This window comes from Chionomys nivalis, chromosome 13 (assembly GCF_950005125.1).
Source record: "Chionomys nivalis chromosome 13, mChiNiv1.1, whole genome shotgun sequence".
Lineage (NCBI taxonomy): Eukaryota > Metazoa > Chordata > Mammalia > Rodentia > Cricetidae > Chionomys > Chionomys nivalis.
In genome coordinates this window covers 25,812,326-25,827,599 of record NC_080098.1, presented here as the reverse complement: position 1 = coordinate 25,827,599, position 15,274 = coordinate 25,812,326, and the positions used below count along the sequence as shown (strand labels likewise).

The 15,274-nt window shown below is 42.0% G+C and overlaps 1 protein-coding gene across 1 annotated transcript in view; it reads right to left on the bottom strand.

Moving 5' to 3' along the window:
- Sfmbt2 (Scm like with four mbt domains 2) overlaps nucleotides 1–15,274 on the bottom strand; it is a 181,748-nt gene that overhangs the window by 76,280 nt on the left and 90,194 nt on the right. The window lies entirely within an intron of this gene.

Here is a 15,274-nt window from a genome sequence, read left to right as displayed (position 1 = left end):
TCTGCTACAGAGTGAGCCTCATCTCACAAAAACAAGGGAAATTAATACAAATAAATAAATAAAACTCTTAAGGCTTCACCAGTTTGTCAAGAGGGCAGAATAAAAACATCCATAGAATCACAAGAACACTTGCACTTTGTGTGTGTGTGTGTGTGTGTACGAGAGAGAGAGAGAGAGAGAGAGAGAGAGAGAGAGAGAGAGAGAGAGAGAGAGAGAGAGAATATGGGTATACACACACAGGGACACACACACATTTGTGCAAATGTCTTTTGGAAGGCAGAAGGGACATCAGAAGTCCTGGAGCTGAAGTTATACAGATGGGAGTGAGTTGTTTGACATAGTTTCTGGGAACCTAACTCTGGTCCTTTCCAAGATCAGCACACACTCTAAGCATCTCTCCAGCCTCAGGTCCTCACTTCCATATCTTCACAGCAATCTAAGAAGCTCTACATCCAAAGGCAGCACATTCAGAGTCTGGGTGAAGGGACTGGTGCCCTGTGTGTGTTGGGGGCAGGGGAGGTTGGTGAGGGGGTAATCAGAAGAGAGGCAATCACATGTCAGGGGACATTCAAAGAACCTCACTCATTCAAAATCTATATAAATTCCTTCAGAATGAAACAATCAACACTTTATAAAAATGCAATGCATAAGGAAACACTCTTAAATGCAAACGGTGACTTTGTTGTCTACATGACAATTTTTATAAATACTTAAGAACTTACAATCAACACTTTATAAAATTATAACTCTAAAGAAAGGAGCAAGGAGAAATTCTTCAATACAGGTGGTGCTGCGAACAAAACACGTACTTTCAAAGGCACTTTAGAAAAACAAAAGGAATTCAGAGCTATGGTCCAGGGATTTAATGTGAATTAACAGGGACTAACTAAAGCAGGGCTGCAAAACTGCAGGTGCTGAGGCACAAGAGCTAAATACAAGAGTTACTAATTGACACCTGAATTAAAAGATTAAAATCAAGGCTCTCCTGAGGACGCCAACACTCCCTGTACTTAAGGGTGAGATCTGAGTCACACTCGTGGATTATGCGGGAAAGTGTTTTCCTCTTTGAAACAAAACTCTTTATCCATCTATTCTGAAGTAATTATCAAACTTCCCTGCTTGTCGTCAACAAGTTAAAGCAGTTATTATTATGCTATGTTGACAACACAGGCAAGTCTTGGGTAACTAAGAAGGGCCCAGGAGAAGGCACTGATTTCTCAGGACCCCTTCGCTAGCTCCTCTGCTGTGATATGCCCCTCTGTCTACTGTGTAAAGATGCTAGGCTAAACCTGCATGTGACCTTGTGCACAAATCCTAGCAAATGGTTACTTCTTAGCTGCCTCTAATCTCCAGGGTTCTCTGTGAATCTTCCATCTCTCGGTTTCTTTGTAAAAGAGGCCCATAAGCAATCTAGACTTCTGGTCTGCTCCAGGCTTCTGCCCTCAGCTCTAGCATCTGTACCAACTCTGCTTTGTAAACTTTAATAACAATCTCGCTGTGCCAGTAGAGCCAGCTTTCCAAGCAGAGCAGACCCACAAGCCTAAAAGCCTTTCTATTTCAGAATCTTAATTTGATGTTGATCAGTGACTAGAAGACATCTTTAGTTAAGTCCACTTCCATCCTGCTACACTCAATGTTCCTGGTACTACATGAAAAGCTCTGAGGCTCAGGAGGCTCTGTGTGTAGATTACTCGCGTATCTGATTCCATACCATGTGCAGTTGTCTGGTGAGAACCAATCATGGCTGTCTGTCCTCAAGAAATAAAAGACATATAGAGGTCCTTCTTTGGAAAGGATCTGAACTTGTTCTTGCACCCCTCAAGTCTACTTGCTTAAGATAATTTGTGTGTGTGTGTGTGTGTGTGATTTGGAGGGTGATATGTTCCCTCCCTCCCTCCTCCCTCCCTCTATGTGTGTGTGTGTGTGTGTGTATTTCAAAAGTCAACATTGCCTGCCTTTCCTCAATCACTCCCCAACATTATTTTTTGACAGAGTCTCCCGCCAAATCTGAGATTAATCAATTCAATCACATGGCTGACTGTGATTGAAGTCAATGAGTCATGAAGTCAATGAGCTTCAGGGATTCAGCTGTCCTGTGTACCCACATTTACCCCATAGACCCCAGCACCAGAGTTAGAGATATACTCTGCCACACCGAGGTCTTTACATAGGTACTGAGAATCCTAGTCCTCAACGCTTGCATGGTAAAAGCACTTTACAGACTGATCATGTCTCAGGCCCTACGACCACCTCTAAAGCAAACAAAAAAACAAATAAAGCTCTCCTTCTATAACCATGCAAATATCCTGTCAGTTTAAAATACTTAGGTCAACATAATGAAAATTTAAAAGACTCAAGATATAATACATGCCAAGTTCAACCAAATATGCCATCTCTATTATTTTCCAATTCCAATTCCAGAAACTTTATGTTAAAAACAGGATATGTTCTTTAGGAGCCTGCACTGAACATTCTAGCCATTAAAGAAGTTTAAAAGCCATGAAAGAGACCATGTTGTATATGCAGCACTTTCTGGTGGATGTCAGACTCTCTTGTTTATTGTATGTGGTTCATTCCAGAATGACCTCAGTGATTATCTCTCAAATTAAATAAAGAGCCAAAAAAAAGCCAGATGACTTCCTGGTATTCATTCAGTTTCATGCTCTATCATTCCTTTATCAGCAGAACATGGAGCCGAACACTAGATGTCACGTAGAAAACATACATGTGCATGGAGACAGACATGGTATAGTAAAGGGGATGCTTTAACACCCAGTCTGTTTTCTGCCCAGGACCCACTAAGTTGGCTTCCTTCAAAACCTAAGCAGATCTCACCATCTGCACCCAGTGACTCGGCACTCAGTCTCACCTGGTTGTGCAGGTACTATCTGGTAGGTGGAAGCAACAATCCCTAAGAGGTTAGGAATGCTTGTAAGCGCTTCTGTGGTGTTATACAGACACACACACACACAGTGTCAGTGAAGTACCACCTATCCTATAGAGAGGAGGCTACAGCACAGAGGGGTTCAGTGGCCTGTTCAGGTACTTAGAGCCCAAATTCAACACAAACAACTTGACTGCAAGTCCTGTGTTATAAAAACAATATCAAAAATTTGGACCGGTGAGGCCTTGTCAGGTGAAGGGGTCTGCTGCCAAGCATGGTGGCTGGAGACTCATGTGGTGGAGAGAATCAGACCTCCACACGCTGTCCTCTGACTTCCACGTGTGCACTGGAGCATATGCACGCACGCACACACACACACACACACACACACAATTAATTAATGTCATTTAAAAATCACTAATTTGCAAGAAAAAAATCCTGTAACCTGTACGCTCCCCAAAATTTTTAAAGCTATTTATTACCAAGTTGAAAAGTGACAGCTATTAATAATAATTACTTAAAAACCCCCTTAAACTGGAGCAGGTGACTGATTCACACTCTCCACCGCCACTTCACTAGACAAATACAGCCGACATGATACAAACTTATGCAGAATGTGGCAGGGAAGAAATTGAGTTCAAACTATTACCACGACACAATTTAAATGTTTTTTTTTTTTTTTTTTGAGACAAGGTTTCTCTGTGGTTTTGGAGCCTGTCCTGGAACTAGCTCTTGTAGACCAGGCTGGTCTCGAACTCACAGAGATCCACCTGCCTCTACCTCCCAAGTGCTGAATTTAAATGTTCTTGATGAGGATTTTAATGCAAACGGCAAGGCAATCGCCCCTGAATGCAACCACATTTTGAGTCTAACTTTCAGAACTGAAGGCTATAAGACATTTTCTGGCTTAAGAGCAATACCTCTAGTAATGATTGGCTCTTTGTTTCTTCCTTTATCTTTATGTTGATATGAAATAAAAAAAAAACATGTAATTTATACACCCTGACTTCTTTGAAGTCCTTAAATCATTGAGTCTATTGTGCTGCCACAATAGTACAGCTGAGCACGGCTGGAGAGATGGCTTGGGCTTCCGAGCACTTGCTGCCCAGTTATGAGGGCAGGAGTGAAATCTCAGCATCCATATAACAAACCAGCATTCCACATTCACCTGGGACCCCAGCTCCAAGGGAGGGAGGTGAGACAGAGACAAGAGGAGCCCTGGGACTTGCTGGCTTCCAGCTTTGCCTAAAAAATGCAAACCCTGCTAGGCAGTGTGGCACACATCTTTAATCCCAGTACTTAGGAGGCAGAGGCAGGCAGATCTCTGAGTTCAAGACCAGTCAGGTTTATAGAGTGAGTTCCAGAACAGCCAGGATGGTTACATAGAGAAACCCTATCTCAAGAAAGGAAGGAGGGAAGGAAGGAAGGAAGGAAGGAAGGAAGGAAGGAAGGAAGGAAGGAAGGAAGGAAGGAAGGAAGGAAAGAAGGAAAGAAGGAAAGAAGGAAAGAAGGAAAGAAGGAAAGAGAAAAAAGAAAATGCAAAACCAGATTCAAAAGGAGAGAGCGACCCTACCACCAAGGAATACGATGAGTGCAGAGAAAGACACACACAGAGTGCACGTACACTCGCATATACATACTATGTACAAACACATAGATACACAAAAATAATAAACAAACAAACAAATACTGCACTGCACAATATTATTTTTTTTTTAGTTCCAACATGCCAGTTTTTCATCTATTGGGGAAATTAAACATCACATAGGTTTCTCTTCAAGGCTTTAATAACTTGCATCATTTCTAAGAACAAGGTTCAGTAAAACTAAAGGAAGGTTTTAATTAGTACTACATTCAAATTGCTCTATAATGAACTCTGGTAACTTTATTCACATCAGCATATGTCACAATTTTTTTTTAAAAAGCCATTTGTTTCAGAGTGTTCCTTTTTTAGTTTGAAGAATGGCTTAATGCTCATGTACGCATTAGAAAATGACTCACATGATATTAATTTCATCAAGAAATGACATTGGAATGCCAGCATTTACTAAATCAATAGTGTTATTATGTTTCAACTCCATCATTCTGATTTGAATTTAGCCAGTGAAATATTTATAACAAAAATTGTAATGAAAAAATCTATACACTTAACAGCGATAAGCTTTTTCATTTTATGCTCACAGCTGTAAAAAGCAATTTTTATCTCTGAGTGGTGTATTCAATCAAGTTAAAAAATAGTAAGAAGAAATGAAGTATTATGCATGCCAACCTGGACCGCACAACTCATAAAAGGTGATCAGGACTATTTCATGGTTAGCTCCCAAACTGATACTGAATTGTTTTTAAAAGAAAGTGCAAAGCCACTGGCATTAGGAATATCTCCAACCGATTAGCACCGAGCACAAAATCACAACAAGTAGCAAGATATCTCCTCTTTCTTACAGCACCAGAAGGAAAAACTCAGGGAATGAGGTGATGGCTCAGTGGATAAAGGGCTTCGAGTGCAATAATGAAGACCTGAGTTTGAATCTCCTGGCACCCATGTAAAAATCTAGGCATCACAATACATATGCGTCATCCCAGTGCCGGAAAGTCTGCAACAGGTAGCTCCCAGGAACTCCCTGGAAAGTGAGTTCGAGGCTCAGTGAGCGGGCCTCTCTCAAAAAGGAAGGAGAAAGATAAGGACAAACATTCAGTGCATCCTCTGGCTTTTGCATTGTATGCACAGGCAAACATAATTAAACACGCTTGTGTATATATTCACGTCTATGTGCACAAGCACACACACACACAAACCAAACAAAAACACACCTAGTGTCCAGTTTCTATGCATAAGTAAACATTGATTTCTGTTTGTTTGTTTGTTTTTTTTCTCTTACTTCATTAGCTCACTTCCAACAAGCCAAAAGATCTTTTTAAGTTCTCAAGGTCAGGCTCTGGGCAGTGTGGGCTGAAACAGAACAAGACTGGGGAAGGCTGTCCTATCAGCTTCACATCTGTCCTAACCACCCTGAAGGACACAATTAGTCAGAAGCACCCATTCACCCTACAAGCAACTCCACTGTTGCCATGAACACAAGACAAATCCTGAACTGCCCCTCTGTAGAGACACCACCCTTCATGAGGGAGGAACAATGCTCCACCCAGCTGACTGGAAGTTCCACCTTTTTCTGAGAAGTCACAGCTACACAGGGAACAAGCCTCTAAGTGTGTACACACCCCCGTGTGCACACATACATGCTTTGAGGTGTCCCCCTTGATCACTCTACATTTCAATGACAGGCACTCACTGTTTGGCTCGGGCTAACCTGGAACTCACTACATAAATCAGTCTGGGCTTGAACTCACAGAGATCCACCTGCATCCCTCCCAAGTGCTGGGATAAGGTGAGCACCACTATACCCAGCTCGACACCCTAACCCTTCTAAACGTGGTCTCACTAAACCTGAAGTTGACTGATTCACTGTGCAAAGACATTTCTGTCTCTGCTTGGCTAGCACTGCTTTTTCTCTAAAATGAGTTCTGGGGGGATCAACTCAAGCTTGATGCCCATCTCAAATATTTCACTGACTGAGACATCTCCACCCATTATTCTTTAAAAAATAATTTAATAAAAATGCATACATATTTACCAAAAGCTTATCTGTCTTGTTTATGCTACCTTTTTCATTAGCATCTGGAGATGAAATCGAATTACTCTTACCTTTGGCCCCGTGGCATGTAGGAGACTCAAAACAAGGTGGTTGTCTGAGGGACTTCTATTGACACACAAAGACCTCAGTGTGCAAAGGGTGTACACTGAAGATCAAGGCTACAGCTGCATGACTTTGCCATGTAGTTCTCATGCAAACCTCTGAAGGTACGAAGTGTCAAAAGAAAAGTTCAAGAATTGTCTTACTGCTTTCCCCACCATGGTCACTGCTATTTGCAACGTCCCAGTCAGGACCAGACCCTGTGCATGTTAGAGTATACGCAGGCACCCTGGGCATTTTTATAGGAAGCAAGATACCTCCTTGAAACGTGACTGAAAACTACAATAAAATACTCCACAGATGAAAGAATTCTAATCTATTCTTGTCAATGATGACGGACATTTAAATCTTAAAATATTAGAATGTGATACACCCCTTGAAAAGCATCTAATGGAGATTTAGTCCCGGCACTCCCAACACACCACATAACCATCACGTTAAGTCCATGCTAACGTCATCCTGCTTTCTCTGCACCAACAAGAACTAAAGCCACTCTGCAGACAACGGAGAGTTGACACTATGCCTCCACTTTCAATGTTTAAAATTAAAAAGCGAGTTACTACAGGACAGACTGCAGAGAGCAGCATGTAGCCCCTACCTGTTGAAGTTAACGTCACATGTGTGTTTTGTGACTTTTATATTACAACGCTTGTTTGACCAGCGTTGCCCTTTTTATTTCATCTATGATTTTTCTCCAATACTCATGAAAATGGCATGGCCCTTTATGGTTCTTCCTTGTAATTCATGTTTGGGCTCAAGAACTCAGAGAACACAAAGAACTGTCACAAACAAGTCCTGCCTCTCATTTGGGTGTGTGTTGAAGGGAGGTATATATATTTGTGTGATATATAAATTCAAGTGTTCTGAATATAGGTGCAACATGTGTGGAGACCAGAGATTATATCTGGTTTCTTTGATAACTGTTGTCTACCAGGTTTTTTTTTTTTTAAAGATAATCTTTCACTGAACATGGAACTCGCAGACTGGTGAGGCTGGGTAACCTGTGAGCTACAGATACTCCAGAGATCTGTCTGTCTCCAATGCATCACACACACACACACACACACACACACACACGATTAAGGAAGCAAACTGCCACACTCAGCTTTCTATGTAGGTTCTGGGGATCCAAACTCAGGGTTCTGGGGATCCAAACACAGATCCTCATGTCTGTATGACATGCACTTTAATTGCTGAGCTATCCCACCCCTCTGACTCCCATTTCTGTGAGGAGACAAGGATGGGCACAAAATCAGCTTAATTTTTTTTACAAAGAGACTGTGATTAACCAAGTCTTCCACCCCAGATGAAGTGAGAAACCCGCAGAGATGAAAGCCAGCTACAAATATCACCCTAAAATCCTCATGGGCTCAGTGGTTGACACTGAGCAGATCACTAAAGGACAGCCAACCTGATGGCAGATGCCCTCCAGTCAACACGCCTTTTCTTTAAAAGAACCACTGGAGCCTAGCGTCATGAGGAGACACAACCTGTATGTTATAAATATGTATAATTCAATGGCTTAGCCAAAGTTCTGCTTCCACACAGAGGACTGAGGTTCCACGAGCATCTAAGAGTCATATCTGAGGCAAAGCACAGCTATTATACACAGTTCTCTGTTGCTGTATTTACTGCTGAACAAGACAAAAGGTAGAAGCCATGCTCTGGTGTATAGAAACACAGTGTGCCTGTCCTTTCTTAACCCTTGGGTTACACAAGACAGGAAAAAGAGAAGGCATTCCTTACTTTGTCATACCTGGTATCTCCCTGGTCCCCAACCTAAGTCTCAAATACTAAAAGACAGAAGAGATTTACTCTTCGGGGTTGCATTCACAATCATACTGACAGGAACCTACTTCAAAGCTTGAAAAACGAAAGAAATAAGACAACACTAAGTGGCACAAATCTGTAATCCAAGCACTCAGTAGACTAAAGCAGGGGAGCGTGAGTTTGAGGCCAGCCTGGGGTTAATGAGTCCCTGTCTCAAACACATAAACAAAGTTTAAAGAAACTATAGGGTACAGAATCTCTTGTATGTCATGAAGAGATTCTTCATTACATGTATGTGCTAGTGTGGGTATGCACACACATGTATATTTGTACACAAGTGCAAGCAGTAGTTCCTCAGTAACCTTGTATTTTTCTTTTCTTCCTTTATATTTTTATTTATTTGTCTGTTTCAACCTAGAGCTTTGTTGCCTGGCCCCCGAGGCCCAGAGTCTCCTCCCCAAGACTGAGGTTCACAAGCTTGTCCCAAGTCTCCTAGCTTTCTCAGAAGGCTCTGCAAAGTATTTTATCAAGGGATCTCTCTCCCCAGCAACGAGAACAAACTCTTAAAAAAGTATGTGCATAGAATCTTTGTATATAAAAAAAAAAAAAGAGCTCAACTAGTCTTCTCCCCGCTGCCCCTTTGCTCTGTTTAGGAAACGTAACAAATTCAGAAGGCAAACACAAAGAACGGATTAGAGGCTCCTCTTGCCAGCACACCAAACTAGATCAGTCACTATTACGACTCTTTATTTACAGACTGCAAAGGGGAAAGGGGCATTTAACTCCCTCAGTTACCTAGGTGTGCCTTTTAGATCTGCTTAACAGTTCTTGGTATCAAATACGACAGGAAATGAACCACGAAAGGACACTATTGAAGTATAATCTCATGCTGTCTTTTGACGAATCACCCATATAACAGTGCCCCCAAACGATCCTAATCATGGACCTCAAAATGGTCTATGGCCTAGAGACACTGTAGTCAGTAACCCCATGTAAACAACCCTACTATAGTGCTGGCCATAAGGAAATACTGAGCATATTGTTCTATGCAGCATAAAATACCTGACGATGGAATGAAAGACTGTGTTGTGGGTTTCTATGTTTCACTGTGCTGTACTTTATTGCTACTTTATAGCCCAGCCTTCTATTTATTAAAAACCGGTATACTGTGAAAAGTGTATCACACTCAGCAGCAGCCTCACGCATCTCCTGTTGACCACTCATTCTGGTTGGGTGCAGGAAAAGGCTGTGTCAAGTCACTTGATTTTCGAAGAACATTCTGTGCTGTTCACGTGATGTGAAGACCACAGGAGGATGACTTTCTCAGAAGACACCTCCATTGTCAAACAATGCACGACTGTACTCAGACCAGATACACCGTGTTTTCAGACAGGGTTTCCTATGTCCTAGGCTGGCCTTGAGCCTGCTATGTTGGCCAAACTTGGTCTGGATCCTCCTTGTTCCATTCTAAACACCTGAGATGGCAGGTGTGTCATGTCACATAGTTTATGTGGTGATAGGGATCAAACCCAGGGCTCTGTGCATGTTATACAAGCATTCTGCCAACTGAGCCATGTCCCAAGCTCCAGATGTACTTTTGATCACCAAGACCGCTGATGAAGTCAAATCCTGCTATCATGACCTCTGTGATAGCTGCAGATATGAGGAGGAACTGGGCAGAGAAACAATAATGAAGGCAATCACAGATCAGGTTTCCTATGTACATATTATATAAGAATAACCCTCTCCTCAGCATCAAGAAAGAATATGGAAGCATGAGTCCTTACTGTTCGGCCATGTCTCAGCTGTTCAGTGGGAAGACCTAGCTGCCTGTGGCAGGCAAGAGTCAGGTCAGAGCGAGAAAGAAAATGCAGAACAGAAAATGAGCAGACTAGAAATAGAATCCATCTCTGGACACCAACTCTGCCAGCACATTCCTCCAGCACGCTGTGTTCCCGTTATCTATTTAATGAGGAAATGGCATCTATGTAAGAGGGAACACATAAATTCATATATCACACCATGGACATTCACAGGTCCAAGAATCAAAGAGAATCAGGTGGATTGCGGAGGCAGCTGATGGGTAAAATGCTTGTGGCAGAAGCACGAAGATCTGAATGTCATCCCTCAAAGCCCACAGAAGAAAAAAAAAAGCTTGACCGAGCAGCATGCGCTTATAATCCATGTTCTGGGGAGGCAGAGACAGGTGGAGCCCTAGGTCTCAATAATCACCCAGAATTCTTGAGCTCCAGGTTCTTTGTGAGACCCTGTCTCAAAAATTAAGGTGGAAAGTAACTAAAGAACAAATAAAACATTGACTCCTGACCTCCTTACATGCACACAGACACATGCTCACCTTCACACACAGACATGGAGACACACACACACAAACACACACACACACACACAAAGAGAATACAGAAGAGACCTAAAGATTAAAATAAAAACTACACACACTACCTGTGAGTCAATTAAGCCAACTCTGAGCTTTTTCAGCAAAAGACAAGTCCTTGACATTTCAAGTGTATGAGTGTTAAGATTTCCTGGCATTTGGGATCCTGTTTATCAAGCAGAGATGATTTCCTAATTTCAGTTCATCTCTAGCATCTTCCTCGTTGTTCTCAGGTCTTTCCAGTTCCTAGCCAAGAACGAACCTGAGTATTTTCAGCTGGTTATGAACTGGCCACACCTGTGACTCATTGCCAGAAGGTCCTTCTCTAGTCTCTAAGGAGGAAGTATATTTTATCTCCACAAAATATACTGGGAATGTGGGAAGTGCTGTTTCTGATTTATCTTCTGGGTGGATATATGACCTACCAGGGAAACTCTGATTACGCCACATTTGCCACCTAGACAGGATGCAATTTCCAGAGAGGACAGATACTAAAAAGCAACAGTGATTGTATAAGGTTCAAGAAGTTTGGACACAGCAAGTAGCATTGCATTCATTATTGACCAGCCCTTACTTTTTTCAGCCTTTGTTGGCTTTATTTTGAAACCAAGTTCCCACAAACTTTTTAGTGATGGATGCTTTAATATATTTTATCTTTCTAGATTAATATAATCACATCCTAGCTCTCCTCCTTGTCCCCGCTCCAAACCCACCTGCATTCTATTCGACTCTCTTTCTTTTGCAGACACCAAACTCAAGAACAGAAACCACAAACAAGGATGGATATTCACCATAGCATCATTGTTCAGAAACAAGCTCTGAGGAAAGCATCTTAATAGTTCTTCATAAAAGACAAACATAGCACACTTGGCCGAGGATATGTCGGTTAATTAAAAGGGGGGATTTAATGCAGAGCTGCAGACAGGTGAATGCTATCCTGTCAATGAAGCTTGTACCCAGAGTCCCAGCAGGAATTATCTAGCTAGGTAATGCAGGCAAACATGTTCTAAGTAAGAACCACGTGAACATGCAACACGGTCCCCATGTCATTATCGTTGTTGTCTATTTTGGGGGCAGAGATCCAAGTAGTCCAGGGTAACCTCAAACCCCCTCTGGTTCTCGTGTGTCTCCCACCAGAGTGCTGGCATTACATGCCACATCAGGGGTATGCAGTGCTGGAGATCAACCCCAGGCCTTGGTACGTGCTAGGCGAGCATCACAACTGAGCCATATCTCCATCTCCAGCTCCTCTACATCATTTTTAAAGAACAAGTTACTTCCAGAATAGGGATCATTTTACTAAGCCTTTTAAAGTACTAAATCCTTAGGTGGGTTGTCAGGAAGAAATCAATATTTATTTGCCAATAAAACACATTTTCTAATGTCCCTCGGTTTTTATTTTAATTTTGAACATTAACTACTCATCTTCCAACTGAGTTTACACTTTGAGGATTGTTCTATTATCCATAAATAGTCAGTCAGAATTCATTCAAAATGGCATAATCTCAAAGTCATTTGGTATTTTGTCTCAAATGTAGGTGAAGAACAGCAAACAGCTTCCTGGCGAGCTCCTTGGCGTATCGTTTCTGCTTGTGATCAAGGCAGAGGGAAAGAGAGCTCACGAACATGACTGACTGCATGAAGAGACACCGAGCCTGTGAAGGCATCGCCCAAAGAAAGGGGCTGCGCATAACGAGATTCATTCCATCAACACGCCTATTTTATCTAGAATGTAAAAATAATAAAAAGAATTGCCTGGAAATACTGCTCATATCTGGCCATTAAATGTGCTTAGCTTTGACTTCTGCCTCATAACAGAACACTCTGGCAATTTTCCATAACAACACGCATCCCAGATGAGTCGCTGCTGAATTCAAACATTTATTCCTGGTGCTATAATAGACAGAAATAGAAGTGAAGTCTTCTCGCTGAGAAACACCGATCATACGGGGGAAATACATAAATGTAGATATATATGCATCATCATTATACTACATCTGTGGAAATTTATCAGGGCTGGAGAGATGGCTCAGTTGGTAAAGTGTTTGCGGTACAACCATGAAGACTTGAGTTTGGGTCCCTAAAACCCAGGCAAAGGCATGTCAGCATGTCCCTGCAATCCCAGCACTTAGTAGGAGGCAGAGACAGAAAGCTGGCTAGAGTCTGTTCATCACCTAGTCTGGCCAAGTTAGTGCGTTCCAGATTAGTGATAGATACTGTTGCAAAAAATAAGGTGGAGAGCAGCTGAGGAAGGTAACCAGTGTCACCTTTGTCCTCGACACACACTGGAACACATATGCATACATGTACCCATGCGCACATATAAATATAAAAACATGACATACAGCATAAAAAAGAAAGTACGGAGGGAGGGACAGTCTTACAGAGGCCTAAGGAAGAATATTGCAGGGACTCTTAGAAATACATGTGAGAGAGAAAAATACACGAAGCGGCAGAGACAATCTGACCCTCCTCGCACACATTCCTGTAATTCCTCTGAGCATAAGCAGCGATGTGGATGTTCAGTAGAGGAGCTCAGCAGAGCTTTCTGTTTACAAAATTACTAACTGTGTATGAAATGTGGTGGAACTGGCTAGAAAAGTTCATCCCCTTCAGGTTTACTTCCACAGGAACCTATGAACAGGACGCCTCGTTTGGAAACAAGATCTTTGCAAATGTACTTAAGAGGAGGTCATTCTGGGCCAGTGTCATTATTAGTATGGGGAAATGTGAACAGATACACAGACTATGAGGTCATGTGATCGTGGGAAGCTAAGAGGCAAGAATGAACTGATGTCACTACAAACCAGGGGATTCCAGACTTAACAGGTGGCCCCCAAAGTTGGGCAGATTTCTCTTCAGGTAGATTCTGAACCCCTCCACAGCCTGATTTAAATTATAACCTACAAAAGCATGAGAAAGTAAACTCATGCTGTCTAAAAGCCACTTAGGCCGTGGCAAGTTGTTACGGTCGCCTTAGGAAACAAACTTTCCTCAAGACCGAAACATTACATATGGACTCCATGCAAACAAAATTATCTTATCCTTTTCTCTCCCATCAAATGAAATAAAACATTTTTAAAAGTACCTCACCCACGTGAACATCAATACTGAGTGCAGCCAACTCTGCTTATGAAGTGCCTGCTGCATACACCTTACCTTGGGCTGAGCGCCATAGTGGTGTCCAGCGCCTACTCTTAAAGCTATAGTAAAATGCTAAGTAAGATGGCAATTCTGAGACAGCAACGTATCAGAAGAGCCTGAGTTCTTCTAATAGGATGGACTTAAGGTGAGGAGAGAAGATGGCTGTATTTTAGAAAATGCAGGCCAACTTAAATGCAATCTTGGAATCAGGGCAACAAGACATAATGGTCTTTTGCAGAGAAGAGCTACTCAATAAATGTTTAATGAATCGGTTCCTTTTTAATTAAAAACAGATCGAGATTATTAATGCTTCTGCCTTTCAAGTCTTAGTATTCGCAGTTCTAAGTACAGTTATATGTTCAATTAATCCATAAGTATATTAACTCAGAATTTTTAAATCTAGTGAATTAAATGCATGTGGTCCATTCAAGAATCTGTCAATTTATTTGACAAATAGTTATTAAGTGCCAAGTTATTATGCTTCCAACCATGTACAAAACATAAAGCCCTTCATTTTCTGGACCTTCAAGTTAGGCAAAAGTGGTGGCTGTTATCCACAGAAGCATACAAATGACTACGTATCACTGTGGCACAACAGGATGCCACAGGAGTTGACCAAGGAGCCTCATCGAGGCTGGGGACTCAGATCAGGAGCCCAGGTGCAGAATTCTTCAGAGAATTTATATTTGAGATTGGAAGCTGAATAACAATTTAACAGAAAAAAAAAACAAAATAGGAATGAATGGAGCTAGAAGAACATGAAACAAATAATCCACATGAAGGTACCCTGGTACTCCAGAGAAACTCATCACCATACAACAGTCCAAGGGGAAGCAGCACAATAGATTTGACAGACCTGGGAAAAATGAGGTAGCAATGTTTTGCACAAAACCTCCAACAAGAAGGGGTTCTAAAAACAACAACAGCAGACTACGGTGTCAAATAAACAAACAAAAGAAACCTGCTTTAAGTTTGTCCTAACCAATAAGGTGTGCATTAACACCACAGGAGTGCTGGGATTACAGGTGTGCATTAACACCACGGGAGCGCTGGGATTACAGGTGTGCATTAACACCACGGGAGCGCTGGGATTACAGGTGTGCATTAACACCACAGGAGCGCTGGGATTACAGGTGTGCATTAACACCACAGGAGCGCTGAGATTACAGGTGTGTATTAACACATCCAGTTTAATGATGTGCATTAATACATTCATGCGTGCTGGGGATCCAAACTCAGGCCTTCACGCTTGCATGGCAAGAACATTACCCACTGAGCCATTTCCACAGCCCTTCCACAGCTTAGTTTATATTTGAAAAAGAGGGAGGGAAA